At 52.3% G+C, this 13912-nt stretch overlaps 1 long non-coding RNA gene across 1 annotated transcript; it reads right to left on the reverse strand.

The window, feature by feature from the left end:
* Positions 1–7528: 7528 nt before the first annotated feature.
* 2900052L18Rik (RIKEN cDNA 2900052L18 gene) lies at positions 7529–13617 on the reverse strand. The gene is made up of 2 exons (NR_151480.1): positions 13495–13617; positions 7529–13298 (listed from the first exon to the last, which is right to left on the reverse strand). It is a non-coding gene; the product is annotated as an RIKEN cDNA 2900052L18 gene (long non-coding RNA).
* Positions 13618–13912: the final 295 nt, after the last annotated feature.

Here is a 13912-nt window from a genome sequence, read left to right on the forward strand (position 1 = left end):
TGAGTAAGCTTCATGCCCTTCCACCTCTGTGTGCCTTAGTAGATGGACAGAGAGATGTTTGTTCAAGAGTTTGCATCCATACTATACGAAGCCGCAAATCAGTAAGAAACAGCAAAGCAGTCATTTTGTGGACCAGAAAGGCATCTAAACGGCTTGTCTGCAGGTGACGAAATGGCCTCTCCAATCATTAGGGTAGGGAGGCTTTCCCGAGGATGTTATTTCATACTCCCTAGAACGGCTAAGCTAAGAAAGACCAATCTGAGTCGGTGAGGCTCAGGAAGAGTGCATGGCAGGCTGACCGCGGCCAAGAGCCATTGGCTACTACTACACATCCTGATTCCGGGTGGGGACCCAGCTGCCCCACTCCTAGCTGTAGTTAACAGGCCATGGCTCAGTCTCTACGTCAACTTGACTGGGCCGGGAGATGTCCAGACATAGACTCTGGGTGTGTCTTTGAGGGTATGTCCAGGTGAGGTTATCCTTTGACAGGGTGCATGCAGACTGAGCGCGGAAGCCCTTCCTGACTGGGGAGGACCTCATCCCATCAGTTGAAGAAAGGACTAAATGGGACAAAACTGCTGATCCACCTGAGAGTAGGAGGGACTTTCTTCCAGTCTGACTGAGCCGCAATACGCAGCACCATCTGCCGCCCTGTGCTGCGGAACTTATCAGCTCCGTAATCACACAAGACAAGTCCTGTTAACAAGCTTTTTTTGTGTGGACATCAACATAGGTGTCAGCGTCACTCATGTTAGCTGTGTCTGTCCAGAGAACCCCAAGATAATCCATAAGTCAAACAAGAGCTTATGACCAAGTAAGAGTGTACGTCCCAGCTTCAGCCCCACAGGACACATTCAGTGCCTTGGTGTTCTGGATGCCGAAGTCTGGAGTCCATTTGTGGGGAGAGGAGGGTCCTTCTGAAAGACCCAGGGACATTCTTTCACGGCCTCCGGGTTTCTGGAGGCTGTGGGATCTTTGCTTACCTTGGCTTGAAGCTGGTCACTCCCAACCCTGCCTCATACCCAGGCGTTTCCTTCCTCCCTTCAAGCTCCTCTCTGCAGACCGGGGCTATCTCTCGTCACACATTTGCTTGCCAGGCCTCTGGGTCCTGTTTCTCTGTCCACAGCATTCTTCCTTCCTCTTTCAGAGGCGGAGAAGCCCTAAAGCTTCCTCCAGAGACTGGAAAAGGTGTGGCAGAGAACAGCACTTCCGCCAGATGCTGGCCACAAAGACAATAGCACTGGCCATAGCATACAATACTGGTAGCTGGGCACAGTGGCTCACATCTGCAAGCTCAACATGTGGGAGACTGAGGCAGGAGGATTAGAGCAAGTTCTAGACTAGTCTGGGCTAGACAGTGAGTTCCAGGTCAGCCTGAACTATTCAGGAAGGCCCAAAATATAAAAAGTAAAAAAGGATTAATTTAAATTATTTATAGGAGCAGATGAAACAGCAGAGTGGTTGCCTACATGGACTAGAATCCAGGGTTCTGCCCTGAGCAACCCAGAAACAGTGTGGTACAGCCCTGGACTCTTGGCGGTTGGGAGGGGAAAGCAGGAGGGTCAGAAGTTCAAGGCCATCCTCAATTATATAACCAGTTTAAGTCCAGTCTGGGAGTACGTGAACACTGTCTTCAAAAGTTAGATAGGGAAGGTGTGGTGGTGCACGCCTTTAACCCCAGCACTCTAAAGGCAGAAGCAGCCTGGCCTACATCATGAAACTCTATCTCAAAAAACAATAAAAAAAGAAAAAAGAATTAACGAAATGTAAAATAAAACCAAAAGTCATGACTCTAGACTGGTGGGGATGAGAGAGGAAAGATTGATGGGGATATAAAAGACGGCACAGAAGGAGAAAGTGATCAGAGTGTGTGTGTGTGTGTGTGTGTGTGTGTGTGTGCATGTGAGTACGTGTATGTACAGCCTGCGTATATGCGTATCAAATTGTCAAAGAACAAAATTAATCAATACAAATTTAAATGAGTAAATATCAATTAATTAAATAAATGCAGCAGTAGTAGCCTTGTCCCAGAGTCATCCAAGATTTCAAGGCTAGGGCTTGAGGCCAGACGATGCACCAGTGGCTGGGCCTCCAGCCCAAGGGACAGCTATGCTCGACAAGAGAGATAAAACCAAAGCCTGGCTGTCCTTCACAGGCTGTGTGACTGGGAACAAGTGGCCCCTCCTCTTTGGACCCCACTGTCCCCCAAATGTTCACAGAAGACACCGTTTTTCTACACACTCTGCAGGCACAATCAGGTTACTGAACAGAACTGGTGAAGAAGGAGGCTCAGGCCTTGCCAGCCAGGGAGGACCTGAGAAGGTTGCCCTGATCGCCAGCCTCTGGAAGCACTCCAGGTCTCTAGACTGCATCCAGAAAGAAAAGGAAAGCCACAGCCGGTGTCTTGTTTCACCCCAGTGGCAGCCAGGCAACGGAACGGTGGGGACTTTATTTTGTTGGAGGCAAAGTCCTTCACCATATCCCAGGCTGGCCCAGAAGTTGTTACAGAGGTCAGGCTGGCCTTGAGTCTAGTTGACAGTCTGCAAGGTGGTCATTCAAGAGCAGGGGCCACACAGGCACAGGCCAAGTCGAATCTGGCCAGTCCTCTCTGCCTTCTAAAGCTGACCCTCAGCTGCCATTTCCTTAGCCCAGAAAACAATGCCCAGGGCATACACTGAGCCATCAGTTGTCTTCAAGACAGATTTCCACAGGAAAGGAAGCGTTCTCCCAAGGAGGCAAAGGCAGATTTGTAGAAATGTGTGGAAGGAGGTCCTGTTACCCACGAGCCCCTGGCATCTAGCTTCTGCCACCTTTTCTGTGTCAGTTTGAATTGCTCACATTCCAATTTAGAAACCTACACATTTTCCAGCCTTGCCCAGACCAAATCTCACCCTCTCTACCTGTTAGAGCAGGTCTCAGGTCCACTTAGCTAGTGGACATGCCCTGTGTAGCGTGAACCCCACATACTGATTACAGTCCTGTCCCTCTGGTTCTCTTCAGGGAAACACATCCACAGCTTTTCTGCAAGGACAGGCACATTGCCTCATGGACCAGTGTCCTGCTGTTTAACAGGAGCTGCAACCCAGGTAACCTAACCCGAGAGTTAAGCTCCCCGGTCCTGGTCCTAAGTGGGCGAATCACACGGACAACGTCCAGCCTTACCTCCTTCAGTACGACCCTTCTGCAGAGTCCTTCCTGCTGCTTCCTGTGGCTGGCGGACCAGAGTCTTTAGCCCGTAACTGCCTAACTGTACTCTGCCATTCTCTCTCTCCCAACCCCCACAGAGGTTCTTCAAGGCTTCTAAGCTCCCTGTTTCTCCCTTACAGCTTCCCAAATACACAATGACTTCATCTCCGGATATGGACTTCATTTCCATATATTCTCTCAATATATGGAAAGACCCTATCGCAGTTAGAGTCAGGTACAGGCTCCAGTGGACTTTTAACTTACATTTTTCTTTCTTTCCTCCTTTTTTTAAGTGGGGGAGGGGGCACCATTTAATTCACTACCAAAACACATGCCTGTGATTTCAGCACATGGACACCTCCCCACCCCCAACTTATAATTTGTGTATCAGTTCTTGCTCCAACTCCCAAGGGTCCCCAACCTACCTGAAACCCTTCCAACTTGAGAAGGCCAGCCGATCCTGACCATAAATATACATACCTAGCATTGGATGAGCTTCCTAGACACTTAGCAGAGACAGAATTGCTTAGATTCAAGGCTGGTCTGAGCTGTAGTGTGAGACTCTGTCTCAACACCAATAATAATAATGACCACCTTTGTCTTGTTGCTGGGCAGGAGTCTCTGATATGTGAATCCCCGACCCCAGCAAAAAAGCAGCACAGGCATTAGAAATGTTTCTAGTGCTGCCTGTGGCTACGGGGTTATAACTAAGAGGTGAGTCTAAGAGCTATAGCCAAATCACTGGCACTCAGAGGGACAAGTCTGGACAGGAGTTGGGATTCAGGACAGAAGACAAGGGCCTGACCACAGGGGATGGGGGGTACCCCAGAAGGAAACAAGGATTCTTTCTTTCTTTCTTTCTTTCTTTCTTTCTTTCTTTTCTTTCTTTCTTCTCTCTCTTTCTTTCTTTTCTCTCTCTCTCTCTCTCTCTCTCTCTCTCTCTCTCTCTCTCTCTCCCTCCCTCCCTCCCCCTCTCTCTCTCTTTCCCGTCAGGATCTCTCTGTGTAGCTCTGGCTGCCCTGGTACTTGCTATATAGACCAGACTGGTCTTAAACTCAACAGAGATCTGGCTGCCTCTGCCTCCTGAGTGCTGGTATTAAAGGCCTGCACCACTATGCTGGGCAGGAGGGGTTGTTCTCACGAACAAAACAAAAGTGGGGAAAAAAGAGCATCCAGTCAGGCAGTAGGGCATGGTGTAGTGAAGGAAGGCTTGCCCATCTGCCATGCTCTGTTGACCCCTGTGGATGACCCGGACAGGGAGGATGAGGTGCAGATGAGACTATTCTCCTAGACAATTCCTTGCTGACCTGTGTTTTGCATCTCTGCCTACTGTGTGCATACATAAGTCACAGCACAGTCACCCTATGTGACAGAAGACAGTAAAGAGCCTCACCCAGGACAGCCAGATCACGGAGGAGCTTGTGGGATGGGAGAGAGTGCCATGTGGGAGGGAAGAGGGGCGTATCCTCTGGAGAACTCCTGCCTCTGGAGCTAAGATGGCCCAGTAAGTCTATGGCTGTCTATTCTGGCCTTGGAGGGATGTCTGAGGAGGGACAAGGTAACAGGTGTGTGGTGCTCATGTGGGGCCGACCTGCTCTCCACTCACACATGGGTCTTGCTGCCACCCCATCTGTGTGGGGATAGGCTACCTGCTTCACTACCAGAGACACTCACTTTTCTGTTTCCAGCTTCCCACTCCGGCCTTTGAACTTTGAACCTGAGGTTAACTGATAATGTGAATTACCTGATAGGAGAGAAATGCCTGAATCATCAGGTCAGGACTTATTCCCCCCCCCACACTCCGTGGGACACCCCACCCAACTCTCAGGAGTAGGGAAAGGGGGTTTGCAACTCCCCTGTAAGCCTTCTCTATGCTGGAAGCAAATTTGGGCACTTGAGGGGCCTTTGGGGCAAGAACAAGGCTGGACAAACAGGGACCACATAGGGCTCCCCAGTGCTAAGGCACTGGACTCATCCTTAGCAAGCCATTGATTTCCAGACCTGCTCATTTTCTGGGGTAGTGTCGACTGGTTGCTTCTGATTACAAAATAAATACATTTCAAGAAAAATGAGAAAAAAAATATATATGTAATCCACACACCCTTCCGTATAGGATAGTTAGATGGTATCATTCCTAGGGCCCTTGGTCTGTTGATTCAGGAGTTGACCATTCATTATAGTCTGAGTTCCCAGGGTCCAGGTGTCAACGTAATCCTTCACTATGCAGGGAGAACCCCACTTCCTAAACCAGGCCCACAACTGCCATTTATCACCAGGTCTCTGTAAGCCTCCCCACCTCCTTCTCCAGGAAGTCCTCTAGGACTGACCCACAACGTACAAGGCCATTTGTAGATGGGTTGTTCCTTTATCAAGACTGAGCCTTGGCCTGTCTGCTCAGTGTCAGGAATGGTGCCTCTTTCTCTGGATGACCACGAATTCTCAGGAGGCATGCCTGCTCCACACTCTAGGCAGACCAGACTAGGTTTCTGTTGCCAGCACAGAAACCTGAAGGGATGCGGAGTAGCTCGGCTGAGCCTTAGGCAGACCCCTTACTAAGTGCTTTTCACCTCCGCTGGCTTCAGTCACTTTAACAGAAAACCTGACTTTAGCAACATTGTTTCAGACCTTGGACTTCAAGCTGGATTTTCATCTCCCCTGCCTGCCCCAGGCACATGGCTGGGGAAACTGTACAACCAATATCTGTTTAAGAGTAAACCAAAGCCAAAAAGCCAAAAAGCCGGCAGTTCTTGTTCTGAGGCCCACTGATTCTCTGGTCCCGTGGTCACCACGGGGTGTGGGTTTGGACAAAGCCGTGTTCATCGAAGCCCTGGGCCTGATGACAGTGGCACAAGGACCCCATTCTCTACTGTCCCCAGCTGTGTCCCCTCCCCCAGTGGGCCTGACTTCAGAAGCGCTGGGCCAGACATCCTGGGAGCCCCCACCCTTGGGGCCAGGCTCAGCTGCATGCACTCAGGGAAATTCACAAGGGAGCTTGCTGGGAATAGGCCTGTGTGTGTGTGTGTGTGTGCGTGCGTGTGTGTCTGTGAATAGGTGTGTGTGTCTGTGTGTACGCGCAAGTGTGTCCTGCATGAACGGTACAGCAGCTGCAGTAGGCTCCTTCTGTCCACAGCGGGAAGTCGCCTGCATTTTTACAACTGATTTTTGAACCTAAGAGTCGAGGTTTCCTTCTAGCCTGTTAAACGTAACCTTGTTGGTTTCAGGCCAACCTGACCCTTTGGAATCTGGCTTCCAGATTCCCACTGTACATTAGCTATGCCTCCAGATTCAGACAGGGAGACCAGCCCTGCTGGGCTTTATCCCAGTGACTGAGTGCCTGAGTGCAGCCTTCAGAGGGGCTAACCCAGGGGGGAGTGGACTTCTGGCTCATTCTTCCTTGGGTGTGGTGGTCTAAAACAACTAATGCTGGTCTCAAGGGCCCCCACATTTCTGGTCCTGGCTCTCGAGGCAAAAGGTGGAAATCCATGAGTGTCAGGATCCAAAGACCTTGTCCTGTTTTGTGGAAGAACCCAGGGTCTATAAATCCAGGTCCCAGGTGAGGCCAACTTATTTGGTGACTGTAAAATCCTCACACTCTTGCTGGGTGGGTCCTGACCAGCTAGAGGTTGTTTACAGAGTCCGAATCTGACACTCATGTTCTCATAGGTCAGTGAGGTGAGCAAGGCAGGAGTTGTTGGCTCAAGCCTCATCCCCTGGAGCCCAGGGGCGCTCTCACTGAAAGCTCAGACCTTGGCCAGCTGTGCCAACACAACCCAGCTGGTAACACCTAGCCTGAAGCTCTAAGTAATGTGTGCGCCCAAGGCAGCTGGGCCTAGGTTTCCCCTCCAGGTCCCTAGGGCATTGTCCTGGCATCCTCTTGGAATGACCTCCTAGACACTGACAAAGGCTAGAAGAAAGGCGGCTCCTTTAAGGACAGTTTTGTGCCAGGAGGCGATCCTTGCCTTTCGGGAGATATGCAGCAGTCAATGGAGGGGTGTGGACGCTCGTGGTCCACGGTGGGGTCCCGATGCTCCCCTCTGGATGGGGTGTTCCTGGGAGCTGGGGCTTGGGAGAGCACCAGAGATGTTATGCGGTTCTGGAGCCGCGGCTCCAGCATTACACTCAGGCGCCTGGCTCTGAAATCCCACCAGAAATGCGGCTGTGAGAGGGCAGGCCGCGAAGTGTCGCGGTCCTCTAGCCTACCCATATTGAGAAACCAGGTGGAAAGAAGCCTCTAGCCCAGAGCTCTAAACCCCAGGCAACCACGGTCTTCCTCCCGCCCCAACCCCCTCCACGAAAGCGCGAAGAGCCGGGGTGGAAGAGAGATTAGATTTCGTTCCCCTCTCATCAATTTTCTGTTTAATGTCACCAGGCCTCATTGTGGGAGAGGGAAGCACGTCACCCAGGCCATAAATTTCTGGTTATGGTGCCTCCAGCCTCTTTCCTCCTCTCCGGGACAGGGATGTCGGCAAGCAAGTGGGGATATCCGCGCCCGCCTGCTCCTCCTTCTCCGGATGCGGGTCCCGGTCGGCTAGCTCCACAAGATCCGTGATGCGCTCCGGCCCTGGCACTTCCAAAGAGCTTTTGTTTCTGGCTCCCACGTAGAGGCTTTGATTTTTTTTTTCCTTAACCGCCCACCTCAGGAGGCTTTTCTTGTTTGAATCTGAAAATCCTACTTAAAAACCTGGTGGGACACCTACCCTGTCCCCGCAATTGTGTCTGCACTTATAGCAGGAAAGGAAGCAGCCAGTGGCCTTATGTTGGATTCCCGGTCCACACCGGGTCTGATTCAGGGATGTGCAGGGCTCTGCAGCCGCATTTCAGTGCCTGCCCAAGTGGAGTAGGGGAACTGGGGTTTAGTGCTGGCCTGGCTGCAGGGCAGGTTTCTCTGGCCATCCTGGCTGCTGTGAGGAGATTGTCCCCTGGGAGTTTCCTTTTGGAACCACTTGTGGAGACCTCCCTTGGTTGGGGAGTTAGCACCTCAGCTGGTATTGATGCCCGGGAACTAGGGTGGAATATGTATTCATTCGTAGAGGTCAGGGGAAAAAAAAATGGATCTATCGACTGATTTTTAATTTAATGGATCAAATGTCCTGCTAACAGAAGAGGCAGTGGACGTGCTGCACTCCAGCCAGAAGCCCCACTCAGAAGGCCCAGCTGCCTCTGGGCTTAAGGAGACAGGGCTTTGACACAGGCGCTGCTGCTCAGTGGGAACTCTGAGAAACATTTTATTTGGTTTATAAACATTACAGGTAACCAGACCAAGGGCTCAATTCTCCCCAGAAATTAGGGAGAAGGTGCATAAGTGTTTGTGTCACCTACTGGTTTCCTCCCAGGAAGGGAATCTTCTGCTGGGTGTGGAAGAAGGCAGAGCTGTGGAACACACAGGTGTGTCCTGTGGTTGTAGGTTTTCCTGACTAGGAACCTTCTGTGGGGCAGAAATGGTGGTGGTGGAAGTCAGGCCAAAGCTGGCTTCTCCCAGTATGGGGGGCTTGGAAGAAACAATGGCTGTGGATCCTGCAAACCCTGGCTGGGCCTAGAGGTCAGCAAAGCTTGGTCAAAGGAATCCTTGACATCCAGCCTGCATCGCTTTCCTAGGGACCGGAAGAGGCTTGGGTTTACCCGCCACTGTGAGACCACGCAGCAGAAATCTGGCTCCAGAGACTCAGCACAGACATACCCTGCCGTCTGACCTGTATGAACACATTCGCACAGTTGAGATCTGTAAGCCTACAGTAGCTGTACTTCCCGCAAGGCCAGGCTAGGCTGAGTACAGCCAGAGGTGGAAGCAGGTGTTCCTGTGGGTTTGATGCCATCTCTACTTTGCGGATATACCTGGAAGGAACACACATGCACAGCCTGACTGGGTGTACTTGTTCCAAAGCAGGGTCCCTTCTTCAGCCACCGGGCCATGAGAGGTAGAGGCTGATCGTTTATGCTTTTCCTGGGCTCCTACAGTCATGGGTGGTGGGGGTGGGCGAGTAGAGGGTGCTTCTGCCCTGCCACGACTGAGGGCAGTCTGGATCAGCCCAACAGGAAAACCAATCCCTCCTTTAGGCAGACCCCCAAAGCTATCCTCCCATGCCTCCAAAGACAACCCTGTTCCTCCAGAGCCTTCCCAGGCTTAACAGAAGCCACATCTAGCCTTAGATGAAAAGAGGTCTGGGAGGCTGGATGGAGCTCAGGCCCAAGAAGCTGCCTCTTCAGCTCTGGGGTACGGGGCGTCTTCTGCCTTCCCTGATCCCCTTTAGTAGGAATGTTGCACTATCACTGGTAAAAGGGCCTGGAGAAGCTGGCAATGGATGCTTCTGCCCTTTATGAAAATCACTTTAATTTACCCCAGATGGGTCTCCTCACTGATAACCTCATGCAACGAGCCCTCTGAATTATGCTTTCCGTGTGAACACACTGGGTTATATTTAGCCACAAATTACGACTGTGTTTAACAAGCACCTTTCCTGCGCAGGGAGGGGGCTGGGCAGCCTCCTGACCTGGTTGGAGAAAATCAGCAACAACAGAATCTAAACCTCCCTGGGAGGAAGCGGCATGGTGGCTGGGGAAGCTGTTTATCCGACTTCAAAGTGGTCTGGGGGTTCTCTCCTTGCTTCTTAAAACTTAGAAGCAGGTCTGTCTGTCTACGCAGCCTTGAAGGGAAACCTGTGCCTCCCACAGGGGTCCCTCCGGCTTGAGCCAGCTTCAATTTAGCAAAGCTCCAGGCTTGGTTTGGAGCGGAGTCAGGGAATGCCTTGGGGAGGATGTTGGCTAGGGGCACAGCCAGGCCTCCAGAGGTGTGTGCAGAAGAGAGGACTCTTAGCAAACTGGGATCCTGAAGTTCTTCCTTTCCTGCTTCTGTGTTTTTGCCCCTTACCTGGGCCTCAGCCCAGCCTCCAGTTGGGAGGGGGCAGGAGCCCACAGATCAGTGCAACACCTCCCGCCCCCTTTACCTCTGTTCCTGGCTAAATAGATGGGCTCTGTTTGAAAGTTCCTTTCTTGGGGGGAGAAGCCTTTTTACCTTGCGATGGGCACCCCCATTCTCTTCTCCTCTCACTCCCAGGCACAGAGCACCAAGCCGGTACCTCTGGGGAATACACGTGTATCTGGGGACAGAACGGAGGACTTGGCCACACTCAGACCCCTTCTCCACAGTATTTCTTTTTGGGCCTCAGTAGGGCTGCTAGGAAGACCCTATGTGGTTGAGAAACCTCAGGGAAGGAGCAAGGATCCTTCTCTTCCAACCAGTACCATGGGGTGGCTTTTGAATTGTAGCACTATGAGAAGGGTGTGTGTGTGTGTGTGTGTGTGTGTGTGTGTGTGTGTCTGTCTATGCCCCAACTATCCTTTCAAATCCTGATTCTAGACTGAGGTTGCAATTCCGCTGTGGGCTCTCTGATGGGAGGAGTGTCAGCCCCTACCCAGGCCCTCCTGTCCCAACCTTCCCCAGCTTGGCTCCAACCTGCAAGCCTCCAACCTGTACTGTCCTCGTGCAAACCCTCTCCCTCCGGGTTCCTTGCCCCTCCAGACCCAAAGCTGCAGCTCTCAGGCTCCAGCCTTGGGCCTGGCCTTTGGACTTGGCCCTTTCACTTCTGGTAGGAAGAATTAAGAGTCAATTTTTTTGTCGTCAAGAAATTGTTTCTAATTTGCCCTCTGACTAATGGCCCAGGGAACAATGGAGAGACACCCAACACACAATTACCCTGCAGAGCAGTGGCGGCTCTGCCGCTGTTCTCTGGCCCAAGCAGGCATTTACAATTTTATGTAACTCGAGATACACCCCCACCCCCTTGTATTAAAAAGTGATTATTTATTCAATGAGTTCACACAGTAGGCTCTCTGTCATTTGGGAGCTGGGAGGCCTAGGCCTGCTTCCAGTCTCCTGCCTTGTAAGGGCAGTGGGGGAATGCTGGAGGAGGTACCAGGGTTTGTGGGTAATGGGCTGCTCCGACTACCGGTTAGTCAGTTGTAATTGAGAGTGCTTGTACGTGTGTGACGTGTGTCGGTGTGTTGTGAGATTCAAACTGTCTTTTTAAATTACATTTATTTATTTTTATGTGTGCCTGCCTGCGTGCTGTGCTGCCTGGCCTGCCTGGCAGAGAGTCAGTTCCCTTCTCCTACCACTGGAGTACCAGGAGATCCTGGGGTCTAAGGCAGGTGATGGGTGTGTTGTGAGGCTCACACACACACATGGATGCTGTGTGAGCCCACAGAACAAGCATGTAGACAGAGCACATGTTCAAAACTGCACAAGTGTTCATGGGCACACACGCTATTGCCTGAAGTCTGATATATGAGCAGCACAGCTGCCTATGTAGGGCATCTGACAGGCTGTGGAGGTGGCCGGTGCATCCAGAGGCCATTGTGCCCTGGGCTAGCGAATGGGTGTTTGTGGTTGCAGCATTAATAACATACAATTTTTTTAAAACTTCAGGTGACAGCAGAGACACCTGTGCAAAGACTGACCTATGGCTTATAGTCCTGTCTCCTCTACTCTTTCTAACACCCCCCCCCCTTTCCCTCTAGTTCCTGCAGTTCCCCACCTAAAGGGTCATGACCCCTTTGGCAAACCTGTGTCTCCAAAAATATTTACATTACAATTCATAACGGTAGCAATACTGCAGTAATGAAGTAGCAACGAAAATAGTTTTATGGTTGAGGGTCACTACAACATGAGGAACTGTATTAAAGGGTCGCAGCATTCGGAAGGGTGAGAAGCACTGCTCTAGAAAGGACCCTGATCCTCACGCCATGTTCTTCTAAAATGAAAAACATTTGTTAGTTTTGGATAGCAGGAAGTCAAGGAGGAAACCAGGATGGTTTGCTCCAAGCAGATAGCGAGCCCAGCCAGACATGCCCGGGCCCGCCCGGGAGGCCGAGCCCTGTGAGAGGAACACGGGAGCTTATTTTGGTCTTGTGGAACTGCCGGGGGCTGTGCGCCCGCGCTGGGCAGCTGCCAGCCTCTGGCGGCATCCAGAGGCGCGTCGGCAGCTATTTGCTGTAACAACTATTTTGAAACAGTATTGAGCGAAGGAGGAAAAAGGCCACTAGACTTAAGTGAATACTGAGGTTAGAGAGGACGCAGAGGTGGGAGCGAGACAGCAAGGAGCCGAGGCCTTTCACACTCTGGGAGCCTTTCGGGGATGTGAGACGACACAGAACGGGGTTGGGGTGGACACAGAACATGGCGGGGTTGGAGACAAATCCTCCTGCCCAGCTTTTAGGGATCCGGCGGTGCTGATCCCCAAGATTCTAAACCGGCTTGAGGAGGAAAGAAACCTCGCGTTCTCGTGTCTAGCAGCAGGCCTGTGTGCAGATGGATTACCGGTGTGCCCTTCTGACCATCTCCACCCGCCCTGGAGGGATAGATCCCACACTTGGAGATCTTCCCGGTCCAGCCTAGAGGACCCGGGTTACGCAAAATCAAAGAGTGGGTGCAAGCTGTCTAGGCGCGCCCCTCCCCCACACTGGCTTCCCGGGTCCCCTCGAGGTTGCAGCAGCTCGGAGGATTGCCACGCTGTGTCCTTGTAGCATCCAATTATTTCTCTCTCTCTCTTTTTTTAAAATCCTTTTCCCTTTTTCTTTTTCTTTTTGAAGGGACGGATGGGGTAAGGGAGAATACTTTAAACGGGGAGATAGATATAAAGATTCCTGGATCGGTAAACAAAATCAGTGAAAGAAAATAGCGAGGAACTCGAATTCCAAGCACTCAGAAAATCTGCGGCTTGCAAGAGATGCTTACACCAACCGAGAACAGGGGCGCTCGCGTTCCGGGGCCTCCCGTTGCCAGCAGCGGTTTCTCCCGAGCCGGGAATCTTCTCTCCGTGCGTGCGAAGCGGGAAACGGCTGCCCGCCGCTGGAGGGACCAGAACAACGGAGCTCACCTCAGGCCAAGCCCGGCCGGCGTTCGCCGTCGGGTCACCACCGAGCCACCGGGAGCCGGAATTCGCGCCCATCCCTCACAGGATGGCCTGATTCAATCGCGTACTGGATCTGCAGGAGATGTGCCTCACCGCAGCTCGTGCGCCCCGGCGCGCAGCAATCACCGCGCTGGAGAGGGCGCAATCCCGGGCTGGCCTCGCGCCTCCACCCCGCAGTCAGGCTTGTGTTCCCCGTCCGGCGGCCTGCGGAGACCCCGGCTTACCTAGAGCGGGCGGCGGCCGAAGCCCAGTCGCTTGCGAGGGGGAAATCCCGGAGTCCCCGCCCGCCGCCCCCATCCTCCCAGGTCAGCGTGGCCCGCAGGGGGCCAGGCCGGCCCGGCAGTGCGCCCGCTTCCCCTTTCTCTTCAGATGCCTTTGATCCCCAAGCTCTCCGCCGCACCTCGGCTCCCGAGCTGCCTGGGTCGGCCCGCGGGGATCCTGGAAACCGTCCCCGGTTTATCTCCTTTCATCAAGCGGCCTTGGGCAGCCTTGAAACCGCGGAGCCAGTAATTGCTTTTTTCAGGAGGCCCGGTGCGGACTGGATAACAGCCAATCAGCGCCTTGTTTACACTTAGTGATGGACAGCCCGCTGGCAAAGTGCCAACCAATCGTGACCGTTTTGCAGAAGCAAGGGAGGCGGGGAAAGAGAGGAGACCACAGATCTCAGATTTAACTCCTTTGTGTCCACGCAGGAAAGAGACTGGAAAAATCCAAAGGAATATAGCTGTGTCGATTGGCATCTACTTAAATACTCCCCCCCAACACACAGAGAAAAAGAGAAGCAGAAATTATGTATTCATCGCCACTAAGACATCACC

Source organism: Mus musculus, chromosome 11 (assembly GCF_000001635.26).
Source record: "Mus musculus strain C57BL/6J chromosome 11, GRCm38.p6 C57BL/6J".
NCBI lineage: Eukaryota > Metazoa > Chordata > Mammalia > Rodentia > Muridae > Mus > Mus musculus.